Below are 6000 nucleotides of genomic sequence, written 5' to 3'. Positions count from 1 at the left end.
GCTAGGAGCTAGTCGTCTAGGTGATCACTGTCAGTGTATGTTAGTCTCGCTAGGACTATTGCTGGGGCCAGGAGTTTGATGCCCGGCTAAAGGGCTGCTTGTGTCGGTCGTTGATGTGCTTCTGTCGGGTATGGGGGGGTTAGTGCGCGGTCAGATAGTCGCATTACGGGGGTGTGCGTGCATACAAAAAGAAATAAGAATACAGATACACAACTTGTGGTAGTTTAGGGTAACTGAGAGTAACTATGGGTGTTGGGTACCCCGTATCATATGGAAGAGTTCAGGTGGTGACCGGTGCGGCACCAATCGGTGGAAACTTCCGCGGTACGAAGGTTGTCACCTTTGCCGGGTCCCAGCGTTGAGGTGCAGGAGTGGGCCTTTGGGATCCCTCAGGTGGCAGCGAGTCCAGTGTGAGTCCCATTGTGTGCAACAGAGCCTGAGCTTCCGTGAGGTCGCGGACTGTGTGCTGAGATTCTCCATGTAGAACTACGAGGGTTCGTGACAGCCGCCACTTGTACTGGATGCTCTTCTGCCTAAGGAGGGTGGTAACCGGGCGGAGAGATCTCCGCCATGCCAAGGTCCCTCCCGAGAGGTCTGGATAAAGGGTGAGTTGCGATCCTTCGAAATTGTAAGAGTCCCGGTCTTTGAGAGCCATGAGCATTGCCGCCTTGTCCCTGCCATTGCGGAAGCGAACTATTAGATCCCTCGGGGCTGCTGCTGGAGCTTTCGGTGCTTTCGGTATGCGGAAACAGTCCTCCATCGCCATGGATTTGGCCTGCCTTGGGGATAACAGTGCCACCATGAGGCGTCTCAACATATGTGGCAGCTCCTCTGTGGGTATAGCCTCTGGGATGCCCCTGATTTTTAGATTGTTTTTGCGCCGCATGTCTTCCAGTATCGCCAATCTAGTATCGAACGCTGCGTTCTGTTTCTGGAGCCCCTGTATTGTTTGCTGCATGGAGGCAATTTGTTGTGTATGCTCCTCCGTGGACGCTTCTACGGTACCGATCCGGCCTGTCAGGCCCTGGAGGTCTGTGCGTAGGTTCGCCACGTCAGCCAGGATATTGTACTGAAGCTCCACCAGTAGAGTTTTCAGCACCGCTGTTGTCACCGGCTCTTTGTCTGGGCTGATCGGTTTCATTGCTGGCGCCATTCTAGACGGCAGATCGTCTTCGTCGTCCTCCAGGGACAGTTCTTCAGACAGGTCTGAGTAGGCCTCAGGGTAGTCGGCCATTTTGGGCCGGCCGGCCTGTTGTGTCTGCCTCAGGAGCACGCCAATGTCTTGGCTTAATCGGGGTATATCGGGCTTTATCTTTTTGTTTTTTCGACCCATGTTGTATCGTGGGTCCACCGTCTGTCTATCCCGGTGTCCCGGTTCGGTAATACTACGGGTAAAGTTCGTAAGTAACGCGATGTGTCTCGGAGCTCTGAGACCGTGCGGCCATGCAGGTCAGTCGCTTAGCCACGCCCCTCGTGTCGTACAGTTTTTTGAAAGTGATAATGAGGCTGGTCTCTATGAACAGTTAAAAAACTTAAAGAATTATGCCTTTTATTTGGCAGACATTTTCAAGAGATTTAATGAAATTAATTTGCAGCTTCAAGGAGCCAATATAACTCTTATAAGTTGCAAAAATATTGTCATTATTTATCGAAAAGCTTGATCTTCTCCGTCATAATATTTTCAAGAGAGAATTTCATCAGTTTCCTGAATTGTCCTCTATAAACAATGATGTAACTCCGGGGGATATTTAAAGATTCAGTAGCCACCTCAAGGAACTCAAACTGGATATGGAAAAACAATTTCAAGATATTTTGAACTTAAAGGTGCATGACTGGATGATAAATCCTTTTACAGCAAATGTTGCTGAGGTTGATATAACTTGCCAAGAAGAACTATTAGAACTTAAATATGACGAAGAGAGTAAATGTAATTTTGGCAGTGGTGGATACCAAAAACTCTGGCAAAATAAAAAATGCCTGCGTTATATCCAAATATGTGGAAAATGATCTTCAATTTATTGATACTTTTCCCTACCACATATCTTGTAGAATCAGGCTTTGGTGCTGTTAATCATATTATGAGCAAACAGAGAAACCGTCTGACAATCACCGAAAAAGGAGACCTTCGTTTGTTCCTTACGAAAATCGAACCAGATATCAAACATTTAGTCTCGCAGCATTAGCCTCAAGGATCTCACTAGTAAAGCTAATTTCAATTTACTTTATTGTTTTCTAATTAAACTTTATAAAGTTAGAAACATTATAAACATGCATAAAGTAGAAATAAAAAGATAAATGTACGTACATTTCTTTCTTTTTTTTTTTTTTAAACACCCTCCTTTCTTAACCAATATTCCGCACTTGCGCAAAAACTGGTGGGCGGTAAGGACATTTTTCCATCAAGAAAGATGCATTAGTGGGCGGTAGGTAGAAAAAGGTTGACTACCACTGGTCTACAGGTATGTGTGATTCAGTAAGCATATTACCTTCTGTTTGCATTTATACTGACATCTAGTGGCAGACTTCTATTACAATCATTCTTCTCATATGTGAAAAGAAAATGCTTTGCCCAATCTTCCCAGTTTGATACTGATAATTGTTACCAGTCCATTTGAACGAGCACACTAGAATAACAATCAAATCATTTCCTGCATATGCTAAAATGTTTAATAAACACAGTACACACCTGCACTCTTTTTTAAAGTGGTATGTGTTTGATACTTCTGCAGACATCCTGCATCTTGCAAAACCTAATTTTAGGGAGGTGGCTGCCCCCTACCCCCATTCGCACCCTCCACCCCACAAGAGCCCACACACACAGTCACACACACACACACAACATGTTACAACTATTTACACACATATACATGCACACACCTTGACACACAGATACACACAATGACACACACACACACACTAGCATATACACAACTTGACACACAGATACATGTACTGTCACATACACACACAGATAGCCACACTAGCACATGGACACAAATACACACACACTGACACATACGTCCAAACACAGATGCCCATACTGGCACATACACATACATATGCACAATGGCACAGACACACAGATACACATACACACAAATATGCACAATGGCACAAACACACAGATGCTCACACTGGCACACACACACAAATACACAAACTGGCACATGCACACAAGTACACAAACTGGCAAATACACACAAATACACAAACTGGCACATACAGACAAATACACACTGGCACAAACACGCAGATACACACTGTTACGTATTCTTCGTCTGAATGTGACAAAACCTGAAATAATTACCTTCCGAAGATAGAGGGGAGTGCTGCTTGGCGGTCTTCTGCTATCATGTTTGGCTTTTGCAGCATGTCGGTCGACGCCGGCTGCTGCGGACCCACGCAATTATATAGCCCCACGTCCATCCTTAAAGACGATGTTGACAAGAGTGTGAAGTCATGCAAAAAAAACGAAGGTCAAGGGCTAGGTACAGCCAATCGAATATGCAAAAGGGTTAGTTAAACTCTCATATTCTCTTAGCTCATTGCCCTGTCGTGGCTTCCCCTAGATGGTTATCCGAGAGTATGTTCCTGATCGTGTTTTTCAGTATTTTTGACTTTGGCTTCGTTTTGACTTCCCTGATTTCTGGTACCCTTGACCCTTGACTTTTGGCTTTTTCTTATCGCTGTGTATCATTCTGTGCCCTGACCTAGTTTTCTGACTATTCTCGGGTACGTTAAGTCCGGCCATTCTAAGGCTGTTGCGGTTGCCGGCTCGCAAAGCTGTTCCCGACCGGCACAGTCTAGCCGACGGCACGAGCTTACCTGCTCACCGACGAGCCGACAGCCGCTTCTCCACATCCTCCGACCGTCGCACCCGGATCCAAAATGGCGCTGACTGCGTGGTCGCGCCTAAACTTAGCTCCGCCCCCCAAGTTTATACTGACGTGCGCGTGACGTCACAACGTCAACGCGCATGCACATTTTGGGGTCAAAGGTCGCCCTCTGACCAATCAGACCTTTGAGAGGGATATTTAAATCCCTAGCTCACTCCAATACCTTGCCCTGTCGTGGTTTACTGTTCCTGGTGCTTTATATTTGTGAATCTGATTTCCTGGTATCCTGATCTTGGCTTTTCCCTGGTTATTCTGAATTCTGGTTTCCCTGACTTGGCTTGTGTAAACGGTATTGTGTATTTTCTGGCTTCCTTGACCTCGGCTTTCCCTTTGACCATTCTCTGTCTCTCGCGTATTAGTCCGGCCATTCTAAGGTTCGGTTTACTCTCTGTCCTTTTATTTTCCTTTTCTTGTCTATGTATATGTTTACATAGTTTCTGCGTGCTGGACCACACTAGTAGTCGTGACATTACGACAGGGCCATGGATCCTGCAGAACTATGCGAACATATGATTGCTTGTGAGAATAGGGTGGAGGATATGGACCACAGGTTAGACCAATTTGCTTAGGCATTTCAGACCTTGCTCCAGAGGACTGCCTATTTAGAGGCACCTCCTGTACCACCTGTGATTCAGCCACCTGTAGTGGCTCCCGTGCCACATAAACCACCGTCCATAACCCTTTCACCTCCCCCTCGTTATGGAGGTGATTCCAAAGAATTTAGAGGTTTTTTAAACCAAATTGAGTACCACTTCGAAGCCTCCCCAGGTTCATTCCCTACAGATAGGAATAGGGAAAATTGGCTATCTGATGAACCAATTAACAGGAAAGGCCTTAACCTGGGATAACCCCTTATGGGAGAGTGGAAACGCAGTAGCCCGTGATTACAGTGTCTTCCTCACAGCATTTAAGGCCACTTTTGAACCTAAAGGCAGAGAAAAGAACGCTGCCAAAGCCCTTATGAGGATAAAACAAGGCAGTCACTCTGTAGCCGATTACGCCATAGAGTTCAGAACACTGGCGTCCGAGGTTGACGGGACGAATAGTGGTTTGGTGGCTGCCTTCTCTGAAGGTCTAGCTGAGAGTATACAGGACGAGACCGCAGCTAGAGACCTTCCGGTTAATCTCAATGAGTTTATTGCGACATGATAGATATTGATAACAGGCTCAGAGAAAGAGAGAAAAACAAACAACGTAATAGACGTCCTAACTTGTCCATAGCCCCTCGTTTCTCTAACCCAGTGGTGATTAGCCAAGCTCCACTTCCAGAACCTGAACCCATGCAATTGGGTATTGCTAAACTCACTGAGGCAGAGAGACAACACAGACGTAATGAAGGGTTATGTATGTATTGGGGCAAGAAGGGACATCAAAGATGTTCATGTCCGGTTCGGCCAGAAAACTTGCACACCTAAGGCACGTACGGGGACCGACCTTAGGTGTGATGTATATGTCCCCTAAATTGACTAAGAACCGTTTCCTTGTCAGAGTTACCTTGTCTTTTAAGAAAACCGCTGTACAGTGTGAGGCTATGATTGACTCTGGGGCAGCGGAGAATTTCCTATACAAAGAATTATCTGCAAAGTATCTCCTGCCCTTAAGACAGAAAGAGAGACCTATAGCAGTCGAGGCTATTGATGGAAGGCCTCTTACCCAGCCTTTCATCACACACGAAACTCTGCCAACCACTGTCTCAGTGAGTATTCTTCACTCTGAAGAGATGGTTTTTCAAATCATATCTTCACCTACATGTCCGATAATACTCGGTTTCCCTTGGCTCCTGAAACACAATCCACGTTTAGATTGGGTTGAAGGAGAGATTGTGAGTTGGGGTGAGAGATGCAGAGGTGTTTGCTTAAAGCAGATACCACAACTAATTGGTACCATCAATGTTCCCATTGCGCCTCCCCTGACCACACAGATACCGCCGCAGTATTTGGACTTAAAGGAGGTGTTCAACAAAGCCCAATCGGAGGGGTTACCACCACATAGACCCTATGACTGTGCCATAAATGTATTACCAGGTACTATGCCTCCAAAGGGAGGAGTATATGCTCTATCCCCCCAAGAAAATCTTTGTTTAGAGGAGTATATAAAGGATGCT

Source organism: Pelobates fuscus, chromosome 1 (genome assembly GCF_036172605.1).
Source record: "Pelobates fuscus isolate aPelFus1 chromosome 1, aPelFus1.pri, whole genome shotgun sequence".
NCBI lineage: Eukaryota > Metazoa > Chordata > Amphibia > Anura > Pelobatidae > Pelobates > Pelobates fuscus.
Note: the sequence above shows the minus strand (reverse complement) of the source record.